The sequence below is a fragment of the Monodon monoceros genome, unplaced genomic scaffold, assembly GCF_005190385.1.
Source record: "Monodon monoceros isolate NGI ecotype Baffin Bay Population unplaced genomic scaffold, NGI_Narwhal_1 Super_Scaffold_6, whole genome shotgun sequence".
Classification (NCBI taxonomy): domain Eukaryota; kingdom Metazoa; phylum Chordata; class Mammalia; order Artiodactyla; family Monodontidae; genus Monodon; species Monodon monoceros.
The window spans coordinates 1,915,985-1,930,161 of record NW_021703783.1 but is presented as its reverse complement, the minus strand read 5'-3'; the positions used below and the strand labels follow the sequence as shown (position 1 = coordinate 1,930,161).

At 38.8% G+C, this 14,177-nt stretch overlaps 1 protein-coding gene across 6 annotated transcripts in view; it reads left to right on the top strand.

Moving 5' to 3' along the window:
• Nucleotides 1–14,177, top strand: part of ERC1 (ELKS/RAB6-interacting/CAST family member 1) — a 387,619-nt gene that overhangs the window by 172,137 nt on the left and 201,305 nt on the right. The gene's annotated exons all lie outside the window — the stretch shown is intronic.

Sequence of the window (14,177 nt, the reverse complement as noted above, 5' to 3'; positions counted from 1 at the left end):
CCGACAGTTTTCCGTAGTAAATACTACAGTACCACATGGTCTGTGGTTTGAAGCCATGGATGCAGAGGAACCTCATATGCGGCGGGCCGACTGTAATTATACTCAGATTAAGCCCCGTGTTGTTCCCAGGTCATGTACACAAGGTTACTTGCAGTATTGTACTAATTGCAAAGTATTGCAGACAACATAATTGCTCATAGATAGGAGAGTGCTTGAATCCACTGTGGTGCATCCACACTGGAGACGGGCAGCTCCAAAAAGGAATGAGGGAGATCTCTAACGAACTGATGTGGAGTGATTTCCAGGACATCTTGTCAAGCCGGGGCGGGGGGGGGGGTACACAAAAGACTGTCTGTAGTATGCTGCTCATTATGAGAGAACACACATATATCTGATCCTTTTTGCCAAAGAAAACAGGAACAGTAAGCTAGAGACCAGTTATCTAAGGGAGTGGTTGGGAGGGGATTAGTAGAAAGAAGGGGAAGGGGATGGGGGTGGTAGGTTTGAGGAGAAAGTGACACTTCTCTTTACCCTTTCCAAAAACTAGATAAAACCAGTCAAGGTGTGGGGTTGGGGGAACCCCAGAAGGAGTACAAACCCTAACAGATGAAATCCAGTTTTATAAATGAGTAACATAACTGCCCTCAAAGGGGTGGGGAAGAAGGGAACGGACCTAAGGATGTTTGGAAGCCATTTTCTTGAATACTGTGAAGCTAAAGACAGAAGAACTGTACATAAATGTTGTAATAATAAAGAAATAGATTGTAGGTAATGAAGGCTGAGTTTTTTCATTGTTCAAGAAAGAATAATGAAAAAGCACCTGGGGTGCTAGACTGGAATCAGAGATACTAGTAAGAACTCATGGTGTTCAATTTATATGCAGACAGGGAGGTACAGAGATGCTGATGTGTGTCTGCAAAATGCATAACATCATGAGAAAATACCAGGCAAATCCAAATTCTGGGACTTTTTACAAAATAACTGAGCAGTATATTTAAAAATGTCAAGCATTTGAAAGGCAGGGAAAGACAGACTGAACACTGTTTTAGATGGATTGGAGGACACTTAGAAGAAATGTCAACTAAATAACTAAATGAAATGTGGGATCCTGGGTTAAATCCTGGAACAGATAAAGGACATTAGGGAAAAACTGATGAAATTAGAATAAGATCTTTTTTTTTTTTTTTTTTTTTTAAATGTGGTACACGGGCCTCTCACTGTCGTGGCCTCTCCCGTTGCGGAGCACAGGCTCAGCGGCCATGGCTCACGGGCCCAGCCGCTCCGCGGCATGTGGGATCTTCCCAGACCAGGGCACGAACCCGCGTCCCCTGCATCGGCAGGCGGACTCCCAACCACTGCGCCACCAGGGAAGCCCAGAATAAGATCTTCAGTTTGGTTAGTCATATTGTGCCAGTGTGAATTTCCTAGTTTTGATCGTTGTGCTGTGGTTATGTAAACTCTTTACAGGAGGCTAGGTGAGGAGTGTATGGGAACTCTGTACTATGTTTGCAACTTTTCTGTATGTCTGTAAATAGTTCAGAATTAAAATTTTATTAAAAATAGTCATTGGCTCTATATTTCCTCAGCACTTATAGTCACCCACTTCACTTTCCCATCTCCTTTAAACAAGTGAGTTATGAATTTCAGAAGCATCTTACCACCAAACGTAATGATACAGGATAGATATCTTGGGCTTTTTTCATATACCATCTCTAAATTTGCAGTGCAGATATTACTGTGTTCTCCATATTGTTTGACATCCTAAAGCTGTCATTTAATTTAGAATTAGTTTAGCAAGTTGACTATTCCAAAGATTTGACCCAGATCTTAAAGCCATGATGATATCGATAATAGACCGTTATTATCAGAGTTGATATGTCTTGACAAGTCTCTATCCCTCCAAGATGTTAGGTTTAATTTTGCTCATTTTCTTTAGACATACTTGATGTCTTGCATTTATTCAGTATACATTTATTGAATGCTCTCTAAGTGTAGAACTCTGTTGCTAAACTTTGGTTGTACAGTTACGAAAAGGCATGTTCCCTACCCTCTGGAGCATATTGTCTCATGGAGGAGAGTGTAATGATAAAACTAAGTAAGTAGAAATTATGGTAAGTGCTGTAAGGAAATAAACCGGGCACGAGAAAGATAGTGGGGGAGGGAAAGATGGTGGGCAGCAAATTTAGGTAGAGCCATCAGAGATGTCCCTTCTGAGAGTATGACATGAAGATGAGGTCTTAAAAAGCAAAGCAGAGGAAACAGTGTTTAAAGTGGAGGGAATCCCTAAGGTAAGAAAAACCTTACCTTAGGTTGTTCAAGGACCAGAGTGTGGTGAGTGAGGTAGAACACAGGCACCCGTGTGTGTTAGTAACGCCGGACCTTGTAGGCCATGTATGAAGTTTAAATTTTATAAGTAGCGAAACACCTTAAGTAAAGATGGACAGGATTTGATCTGCATTTTGAGAGTACTGGTTTTTTTTGCAGTATTTGGACAACGGATTAGAATGGTATAAGAGTGGTTATGAAGAAAGTGTATGTCAGTAAATATGTCTTGCACACCTGCTTTGTGTAAATAGTGATGATGAACAACGTCCCTCCTCCAAAGGAGCTCAGATCATAGTAGGAGGCCCTGTAGTAATAATGAAGATGAGAGGTGATGATAGAGGTTTTTGGAGGCTCAGCAGAGAAAAAAGAAGAGAGGGTGGATTTGAGATTTGTTACATTTAGGTAGAACAGGCAAGAATTTCTCGTGGGTTGGAATGTGGGCACTAAAGGAGAGGAAGGAAGGGGGATGGCTGCCAGGTTTCCTGGCACGGGGAACAGGGTGTGTGGCGATGCTCAGTGATGAGATGGGCAAACCCTGAGGGTGAGGTCAACAGGTTTCCAGGGAAAGGGAACAAGTCCATTTTCAACATGTGACTGTATCTGAGAGATATCCTGATGGAGATGTCAAGCCAGCAGTTGGAAGTGCAGATTTGAAGTTTAGAGAAGTCTGGTGTAGTTAAATTAATTTTGGAGACTTGAGCTTAAATATCATATTTTAACCCATAAGAATCAGATACCGTCTAGAGATAAAATATTGACAGAAGAAAATGTAGCTAGAGCTTGTAGCTAGATCCCTTAGGATCCTCACCGTTGAGAGCTGGGACAGACTCGGAGAGGGTGGTGCTTGAAAGGAAGTTAAAATGAAGAGGCCAGTTGAAGCGGGAGAGAAAAAGAGTATAGCATCACTGAAGGCAGGAGAGGATTGTTAATGCTGCTGAGAGGCTGAGAAAGAGGACAGCATCCATGTGTGGTCTGATCCAGCGTATCCAGGATGGTCAAGAGAGAAAGTACCCAGCGATCCCCCTGGTCTGGGGAAGGGGGTGCCTTACATTCTGCCCTGTTGACCTTGGGCATAGTAGATGATCCCACATCAATCCAGATACTTACCTTGCCAGTATTTCTGTCACACGCTCACCAAAATTCACTGCCCCTCGCAAGATCCTTGGAATATCTTAGGTATATGTGTGACCGTTCTAAGACATTGTTATACAATAGGTATTTAAAGAGTTTCTGCCATGGTCCTTGCATACTAACATTTAAACTATTTTACAATTCCAGTTGATATTCACAAATAAAGGACATGAATGATAAAAGCAATGAGGCACAGATTGGTGACAGGCCTTTCCTACTATCATGTTTTTCGATTACAGCGGCTCTTCTGTTGACAGTCTGCGTCGAATTTTGCCAGGCTTTCTGTTTCCACTACTCAAGAGCTTAACTCTGTATTAGTTACATTTAGATCTGAGTTGTTTCATTCACATTTTCTGTAAGCCATGTTTCACTGCAATTGGCTACGTCAGATTTCAGAATAATCCGTGGTTATCCTCAGTAAACATTTATTGAGTGCCCGTTGTGGAATTGTCATTGCGCTGAGTGCTGTGAGGATATAGAGATAAATAAGAAATTTTTTCCCCCTGTGAACATTAGATATGCTCATTAAAACATTTTTTTTGTGCTGGATATGTGAAAAGATGTGCTGTAGTGGAATTCATAAGTAATTGCTGTGTGAAGAGCTGGAATTAGGTAAATCCCAGCAACAAGAGCCTCCCAAATAAGCATTATATGGAAGCATAATCTTAGCTGATTTGACTGATGGTCATTTTGGGATTAGAAAAGCTTTGTACTGAAAGCCTACCCATCTTTTAAGGTTCAGATCAAATGTTCCCTCCCTTGTAAAGCCTGCATAAATCCTTGCAGTGGGAATTAATCACACTCTGTGTTGCAGTTCCATTACAGCTTGTTTCTGCTTTGATTTCAAGGCTTATTTTCTTACCTTGTATTATATGCTGTTAGTTTGTGTGTTGTTTCCCCGTATATTTGAGTTTGGGAACCCTGTCTTGGTACTTTGCCCATTGTTGGTTCTCTATAAAATTGTTTATTGATTTCAGTTGCATCAATAGATGTCAAGACCTCTCATTCACAAGCATCTTAGCCTGCCCTTGGGAGCTTCCTGTCAACCGAATCCTTTAAGAATTTCTAGCCTCATTTTTAGGTGAGATACTCACTAGCATAGCTAATCTGTTCTATACAACCTGATAGTGTTGGTGTTCCTTAAGTATAGTTTATTGGTTTTCTAACTTATGCTCTTCTACTCATGCAGTCTTCTTCCTGTGGATGTCCAGCTTTACTGCCTGAAGATTCTGGCTTAAAATTAACTTTTGTTAATGAACTCTACCCTGTTCTTGTTATTGTCTTATCTGTTGTTCCTCAGCCAGTATGTTTAATTATATTTTATTGTTTTATATTTTTCAATACATTGTTTTAGAATTGTTCCTGTGTGATTTAATCATTCTTCTCCACCCCCCCCCGACTAATTTATATCTGCCTTAGGTTAAGGGCTATTTTTAAAATTTCTTTTTAGCATTTCTTAATCTTTTATAGAGGCAGCTGTTCATTAATTACAGCTACAATTATTGTTATAAGTAATAAAAATTTAGCTACAAATTTTAAAAATGTTGTATAATGATATTATATTTAGCACCCTAATATTCTTTAAAATTTCACAGGTTACCCTCTAAGGGCCTCGCATATTTTAACAAAGGAAATGCCATCTTCCCTTGGCTCAGGATGTCTACCTTTCATATTTTTATTCTTTCAGCAGTGACACTTCGTCTTTTGACAGAACTGCAGGTTCTAATACGGCAAAGCAGACTGAACTGGGGGTAGTGGCTCATGTCAGTAGTGGTTTGGTGCTTTGTTTTTATTTATGACAAAGATAAGTATCTGAATTTAACCTTGAGAGAGAGGGCTGCCAGGGAGATTAATGGGACTGCTGAAAGAACATTGTGAGCCAGCTCTCCTGAGACCAATGACTATTAAGAATAAAGTTCAAAGAAAGTGAAAACAATAGAAATAGAGATAGGGGAATGCAGCTTTACATGTATTTAGGCATATTCTCCTCTTAGATGCAGAATCAGTGAAACATTTGTGTTTTTCTTTACAGTTGTATTTTATTTGCTCTACCTACAAAAATTTGTTTTCTTCCATTTTGGTAAGAGATTTTTTTTTTTTTTTTCTTTCTGAAATGAAGACCACTTATCCTTGCTTTTTCCATTGACCATGGGGATAATGGTTTAAGATAACCTTTTAAAAAATTGATTATCTGACATCCTCCCAGAAATAGTATGTGATGTGTCACATGCAAGATACCTCTGATGTATTAATGTTCTTCTTGTTTTTGTAAAAATAAATTTTGGTTTCTTCTTAACAGACCTTCTTGACCTATTTAAAGATTTAATTCTATATCCTCTGTTCCCTTTGGATTAGTTTTTTTCTTAGGGCTTTTTCTATCTGGAATATGAGCATAAGTGGGTTTTTATGGAGTACTCAACAAATATTAAATGGAGTTAGGGATTATATAGGAAAAGTGTACATACAAATCAGCATCTGTTTTTACAACCCTGTGGATAGTTGCTGAAATTAACTTGAAAATTGTGTTTTCCTGCAGGTAAAGCACCTACTTATATTGTTGGCACATGTGCAAATTTTTAAAGCTTTTAGCTCAAACTGTGCCACTTCTTACCATTTAGGAAAAAAGCAAAACAAGTCTTAAAATGACTTTAAGAAATTCTGCCATGTTTGAAGTGTCCTCAGTAGACGTGTTTTCCTCTGGACAAAGTTCAGTTCCATATGAAACTTACTGAAAGGATGTTTATTGATGGTGTGATTGTGTAGCCTACTAAGCTACTTCCTGCCGTTAAGTTTAGCCCCTTCTATGGGAACTTTGAATCACATCATTTGAGCTTATTTCAGGAACGCTCCCCATAAATCAGTAAGTGGTTAAAGTTACATTTGTCATGAAATTTCTCACAAGTACTAGGGTCTCACTTCAGTGAAACATACGGTTTAATCCTTTCCTTTGTGTTATCGTGGAAACTCCTCCTTTGCGTTTGGAAAGTTGAATCTCCAAAGAGGTTCCTTTTATTTTTAAGAGAGAGCAGAAACAGGTGTATATATAGCACCTTTGCCAAGACCTCAAAGGCAAGAGAGACAGCCTCTTATGGACCACATCAATTGTTTATTATATTAAGTAAAAGACTATCTTTGGGGTTTTGGGGGAAGACTTTGAAAATTTGTGCTTGTTCTTTTTAATAAGCATTAGTGATCAGAGGAGACGTGTCCTACGATTAGGTAAACCCCATGTCCTTGCCTGAACTGCTGTTACCAGCTACCAGAATTTTCAAGATGAGCACCTGGCCAATCTATGTGGGATATTTGTACTCGGTGCTCCATAAAAGTTATTTATATAAAGCATTATTTTATATGTATATGTTTCCATTTCCTTAATGAAATGCATCTGCTTTTGTTTTGACTTCGATTTTTAACAACTTGAACTGTGGGAGATATTTGAGGGACTTTAAAGGGAACAGGGGGAGAAAATATCTTTACATTTGAACCCAAAGCATTTCCTTAAACCAAAAAGTGGTTGGTGTGTAACCAAATTCTGTCTCTGTGTTAGGCTAGCTTTCTTTTCTTAAAATTGACTTCATCAATGCATCTGGCTTCAACTTCCCCCCCCCCCCCACTAAGCATCTGAGCAGTTGGTAATTGAATTCTGACCTGTTGAATGATTTTAATGAAATCTTCCGCATGTGTATTTATGTTTGCGGGATGGGGAGGAGGTATAGCAGTGGGGTTGAGGGTGATGGAGAAGGAAGCATGGTCTCTTCACAGTAAGGAGAATGGATAGCAGTTAACATTAATATCTTTCAGAGCATGTTAAACTCTCTGGTAAGTGGTGTTTACCCCAGAGGAAGTGGCTCTTAATGTTAAGCTGAGGGAATGACCTCCACTGGCAGGGCCAGGGCAGGGGGATGAGTGGACGTGGGGGGCTGTTCCCTCAGATATTCGTGAAATCTGCAGTGACCTTCCTTCTGCTGCTGAGAAAAGCTTAATGGGATTTGTCTGTATCAAGTGATTTCTTTTTATGTTACTGTATAGTGAGCCTTTTTTTTCTTTTAATTTTGAGGGAGCTGTTTGAAGAGAACAAAACATTAATTTCTGATTGCTCTTGTTCCTTGTTTCCTCTTGCCTTTGCTTTCCTTAGTGAACGTTTGATCTGAAGGCAAGGCAGTGGGGAGTAGAGTCTTACAGCTGGTTTATAGCTGATGTTGACAGAGCTGATGTCAAGAAGTAAAGTTCAGAGGAGTGTTTTAAGGGAGTGGGATTATGGGATTTGCTAAAGGGTCCGGTCCAGTCTTCTTCAGTTGCCTGAGTGAAGTTACAGCTGTCACAGCTTTTGCCCTAATCTCGTTTGAGTATAGGAGGCTTCTTGTTTAAAGATATGAGAAATTCTGTGGTAGCTTCCCCTTTCCTCTCGTTCTCCCTCTACCATGCCCCCAGAACTAGTCACAAAAACCACCTGCGTTGAACCCTTTCCTCTGTGAATGAAGTGGTCTCATTGGACCCCAGCTAATAAGTAGAGTTGGCGTAAAGATTAGACTTAATTATCATCAAAATCCATGAGGGATCAGGAGTTTATAGAGGGCTTTGCTCAGTGGGAGCCAGCAAGACTCTGAATATTTCATTCTCATATTTTCTTAAAAAACTGGCTTAATTCCCCCAAAATGTGGAGGCTAAACGTATTAATAAACCTCTGTTGTATGGCTAGCTCTCCGAACATTGACCCAGGAGTTTGTTTTCAGTTGAACTGTGACTGACTGGCATGTTGTTGTGTGTTCTTAGGACTGAACTGTCATTGAATTCAGTTGGATTACTCTAATGTTTACCATAATCCCAAGAAAACATCTCCCCTTACAACTCAATCCAGTTGCAGACTTTCTTCTAAATAATTCCTGACAGAATGCATATTTTGCTGATCTCATATCCAATGATACGCTGATCCATAACCCAATTTTGTGATGTCTTCTGAATGTCTGCCTTTTACATTTTAGGTATGTCTGGATTTCATTTTAATTTGGTATCATTTGGGTTCCACTTTAATATAATCTCATAACAAAAGCTGTGTCTTTGTAGTAAAGGCTCTCTTATCCTAACAGTTATTTTTCTCTCAGAAGCAGTTCTGTTAATCACTGTTTTCATTCTTCATTGCTTCGTTGATAATCCAGTTTTCTTGTACTGGAGCTATATCCTCGGGTACTATGAAAACCATCTTCCAAGGTGGCCCCAGAGCATCCTTACCTCTTGGTATTTGTGGCCTTGTGTAGTCTTGTGGCAGGGTTAGTCTTTGTGCACAGGAGAAAGTGTCAGATGTGATGATATGTGACTTCTGAAGCTGGAACACAAGAGACGTGGATGCCCTGCCTTGCTCTCCAGGGTCACCTGCTCTGAGGAATGCCAGGTGCCATGTGGAGAGGAGCAGAGGCCCCTTGCCAGTGGTCATCACCAACTCGCCAACCTTGTAAGAGGAAGCAGAGGACTGAATCCTGGCAGACCTCTCAGCTGTCCCCCAGTGAGAGAACCTGGAGCCAGACTGTTAGGTTAAGCTGCTCTTGAGTTTCTGACCCACAGAAACTGCGAGACAACAAATGTTCACTGTCCTTTTAAGCTGCTAAGCATTGAGGTAACGTGTTAAATTGATATAATTAATAGCTAACATAGGCACTTTATATCCTAGGTACTAAAGTGATCTGCCACATGCCTGAATTTTTCTTTTTCCTTTCAATTCACAGTTTGGTTTCCTCTGTTGATAGAACAGTCAGTGCTATTTGAATTTCTGTTACTCATGTTATCACTGCAGTAATTGTCAGTCACTTGTTAGAGCTTTTGACAGTGTTTTCCGTAAGGATTCTCACCTAGTACCTCATATTTATGTGCTAACAGGCTATGAACTGAGAGAAGAGTTACGAATTTATGTAAAACATGGTGTGTTGTATAGCCTTTTATAGATGCATTTCGTATGTAAAAACTTGAGCGGTGTCCAGTAGAAATACAGCGTGAGCACACGTATAATTTTGCATTTTCTAATAGCATCACAAAAAAAACTAAAAGGAAACAGATGACTTTAATAATGTACTTTACTTAATCCAGTATATCCAAAATATTGCCATTTCAACACATAATCAGTGTGAAGATTATTAATGAACTATTTTACATTCCTTTTTTGGGGAGGCAGTAAGTCTTTAGAATTTATAGCACATCTTAGTTTGGACACATTTTAAGTGCTCATTAGCTACATGTGGCTAGTGAAGTTATGATTTTATTCCAGGCTAGCTGCAAGTCAATAATGCGTATGAACAACAGGAATGAAGTTCTCAAACTTAACTTTAATCTCTATCTACATTTAGTTCCAGTAAGTCATCTTTCTGCTTTCTGGATGCCTCAGAGCCTTCGAGCCTGTGGAGTGTCCCAGGGATAGAAGGGATTAGGGATCTCGGAGCTTCTGTGCAGATTTCTCCAGGATTACAGACTTGAGTGGTGTGGCTGCCTCATGATTTATGTTGAAGATGGGTGAATGTGGACTTTTTGAAAGAGAAAGTCTAGTTAAGACTGTAAAGCACATTCAGGGCCTTAGGCTGTACTTGGTACAATCACTCCCAGAGCCACCGAGGAGTACTTTCCGGGGGCTCAGCACATCCCCTACTTCCTCGAGCCTGGGCCTGAGAGTGTACCGAGTCTGTTGTGTTTCACAGTTTCTGAAGTCCACCACTTTACCAAGTGACATTTTATTGCGTCACACATATTCAGAGAAGCTGGTGGTCACTGTCACTTCTGCTCAAAGTTAGGGCAGTGAACAGGTGAGAGACTTTTCTCTTCAAACCAAAACACACTGTTAAGTATAGTATAGACGAGCAGTTTTATCACCAGAATTCTGTGTCAAACTCTATCACCGAAATCTACTCACTACTGTTTTTATAGGTATGTGTGTGTGTGTGTGTGTGTGTGTGTGTGTGTGTGTGTATGTATGAAACCATTTGCACAGAAAAGGGGATGGGGGACAGTTTTGAAAGCTCTTGGCTTGGTGCCTCAGACCTCGGCTGTTGAGATGTTTAAGCTTTAGATATCTTCAGAATCTTTGGGTTAATAGCAGAACTTATGGCAACATTATCATTCCTTTAAAAAATGTTATTATTTGGAGTATCTCACAGTTACCTAAAGACTGGAAAGGAATTTATCATCATCATTTTGACCCACTCAAGCAAATTATTGACATGAAGAAATTCACAGGACTTTTTAAAAATTTTATTTTATTCAAGTCTAGTTGACTTACAGTGTGTCAATTTCTGCTGTACAACAGTGACTCAGTTATACATGTACGTTCTTTTTCATATGCTTTTCCATTATGGTTTATCAGAGGACATTGAATATAGTTCCCCGTGCTGTACATAGGTGCTTATTGTTTATCCATTCTGCATATAATGGTTTGCATCTGCTCACCCCAAACTCCCCATCCCTCCGTCTCTCGTCCCCCCACCGCCTTGGCAGCCACAGGTCTGTTCCCTGTGTCTTCACAGGGCTTTTGAAGGGAAAGCTGAAGAGCACAGTGGCTTGAAGTTCATACGTGCTGTTTCCTTAAACTTTTATTCCTTTTTGCCGTTAACACTGAGTTGTGACACGTTTGTCCAGTCAGCTCTTCTCTTTCCGTAATAAATAGTTAATATGTTTAGAGTATCAGTATCTGAAACAGTCACCACATTTATAACTATTTCCAAAAATTCTCTATATTCTTATTAATTTACTTGGCACATGTGTGCACTATTCTTTTAACATTTTAAATTTCATTTTGATTTCTTTCAGAACAATATATATTTATATTGTATACAAAGCAAGGCAGTACTGTACGGCTCATCTGCCTCGTTCTTGTCTAACCTTGATTCCTGCCCCTCGGAGATGACCACTTTCACCTCTTTGGGTTGTTTCTTCTGTTGTTTACTTCCACTTTTTTATCGTTATTTGATTATTTTTCTCATTTGGACATTAGTTATGTATTGAGTTCTTATCCTGAGTGATGAGGAATTGGCTTTTTTACACAAGTCACCCCACGCTCTTCCCTCTCTGTCTTTCCAATATAATTATATCAAGTTTTGCATTATTGTGACCAAGGCACGTAGTATATTATGACTTCATTTCCTTTATTGGACTTGTAGTTTTTCCTGGTGGTGGTAATTGGTTTGTTTGTTTTATTAGTTATTTTTATACATATCACCAGTTAATCCCAAAAACTTACAGTTTTTTCCAACCATGACATTCCTCCCAATATTGTTACTGTTGTAAAATACATCATCCCTTATTAATTAACCTCAGGTAATCTCTACCTGCACTTTTTTCTTGGAAACATCTTTCCTGGAGTTTTCTGTCCTCTACTCCAAACTGTACTTATTCTCCAGGCTTGTTGTCACCTCCACAGTTCCCTTCACCATGCATTTGAGACAGAGCACAGACCTGGTAGCTCTCTGAGGGTCTGTGATGTGAGGTAAAGTTTTTCAGACTTTGCATTCCACCCTCACATTAGATTGACAGTTTGGATGTAGAATTCTATATCAGAAGTCATCTTTCCCTCGGAGTTTTAAAGGCATCGCCTCAATTGTCTTCTAGTTTTCTGTGTTGCCATTAAAAATTCCACTGCCTTCCATTTTTTTATTCTTTATGGGTGATCATTTTTGCCCATTCTAAACTTTTTAAGATCTTTTCTTTTTTCTAGTATTCTAAACGTTACAAAAAAGTACCCATATTATAATCTAAGTGCAGAAAAATGTATTTAACCTTGAAGAAACAGTGAGGACAAGAAAGAATAATTATAAATATGACCTAGCAGTGTGGTTAGGGCTCCAATATTTGTAGAACTAAAAGGTTCTATTTATTTCTGGCATTGGCTCAATATTTTATTAAATGAAATAGATTCAAGGTTTTGTTCAGTACAAAGGAAACTTCCTTGGTTTGCCTTAGCAGATATCTGTTAAGATTCCAAAAACAAAACTAGAGCCAAATTTTATTCACTGTATGGTTTCAGTAGTTGGACTTTGTTAAAGATGGTGGGGGTGGTATTTGATTTGCTATCTTCATTTTTCTCGTTATTGCCCTGGTTTAATATGAGTTCCTTAGAGCAGATGGTCCCATACCTAGTTTTATACTGAGATGTAACATGACTTACAGTATCTCATAAAAATGATTCAACAGTCTCTTCTCCTCTTCTTTTTATTTGTGGTTTCACTTGGCTTCTGTTTTTCGTTTTTGTCATGGAGAAAGATTTTGCACCAGGCTTTGCCATTAGGTCCAGAAAACTTTTAAATAAATGACCTTGCACACACAGCTCATCTGGTAGACTCTGGTTTTAACACTGGTTTCAGGGAAACTTTCAGTATGACAAATTACTAATTATCCTCGCTCTAAAAAAAAGTTTTATTGATAAAGCCTCAAAGCTGTTTTTTGGCCCATGCAGAAGAGCAAGTAAACCTGTTTGCTTGAAATTGGGTTCCTGGGAAGTTATTTGGAATAACCCTCATTTTAGGTTAGGTTACCAGAAGCCTCTCAGGAGATCTCCAGAAGACAGTTTAAGGGTGAAGGATGCAATAGGCTGGACATAAACATACCACTGAGCTATTCGCAGCTAATTGATAACGGGAACCATTTGTGTTTCTGTTTGCTTACAGGAACCTGTAATTCAGAATCCCCATGTTACTACAGATGTAGTCATTCATTAGAGGATTTGACAGGACTGCACAGATCATTGCATCCATTCCTTTCCACTTAATCCTTCTGTTACATTTCATTTTCTTTGAATCAAGAGAAACTATGTTGGACTTTGTTTTCAAGGGAGTCATTCCTTGTCTCTCTCTGCTTGGCCTCATTGTAGAAACCCTTATTGTAGTCCGCTGTTAGTGGCAAGCAAACTGGAAGCATTTAGATTTCAACAAAGAGCATTTTTTGATGTAGCTAAACTGCCCTGCATAAAACAGAACCTTAATTAGGGACTAAATCAGAGTATTTTATAACATTATCTCCGAGAAGAATGAAAACTTAAAAGAACATACATCATCAAAATGTGAAGATTCTTTTTCCTAAATCTTTTTTTTTAATTGAGAAAAATGGGAGAGAGCAAAAGATATAACAGCTTTTTATTAGGAAGGATGTTAAAGAATAGATGCCATTCCATCAAAGTTGGGAGAAAACTCTGACGTAGAGATTTCAGTTCTAGATTTCAGTTCTAGATTTCTGAAGACAGAGTTGTCAAAAAAGGACTTTCTTGTACTTTGTACTTATGAAAACTGAACTACAGTAAGATCAAATAAGAGTTGCATAGATAAAAGACAAAATCCTTTGGTATCTTTTGCTGATGTGAGTGTTCAGCAAGTTGGAGAATGAATGGACAAATCTTGTTCTTTGTCTCATCTGTTAATAAAAGGTAGCACTTTATTCTTAGTCTTCTGGTTCTATTTAAAGAAGAAATGCTTAGAATAATCTGATGGATCCAGTTCTTCATACTACTTGAAAACGGTTTCATTTATTCTTCTTCTTTTAAGATCGTCTATCTTACATGATTTTAAAGTCCTGTAGGATTTTGTTTGTCTTTCCGGTAGAAATCCATATTTACCTCCCCAAAAGTTACTTCTTAGACTTGTGTAGAATATTAGGCCTAGTGGGTTTTGGTTGTCTAACCAAATTACTCATCCTTAGTTAGACCAGTTACTTATCACCAGTTATTTTTAGTTTTCTTGCATGAGATTGAGAGAAAA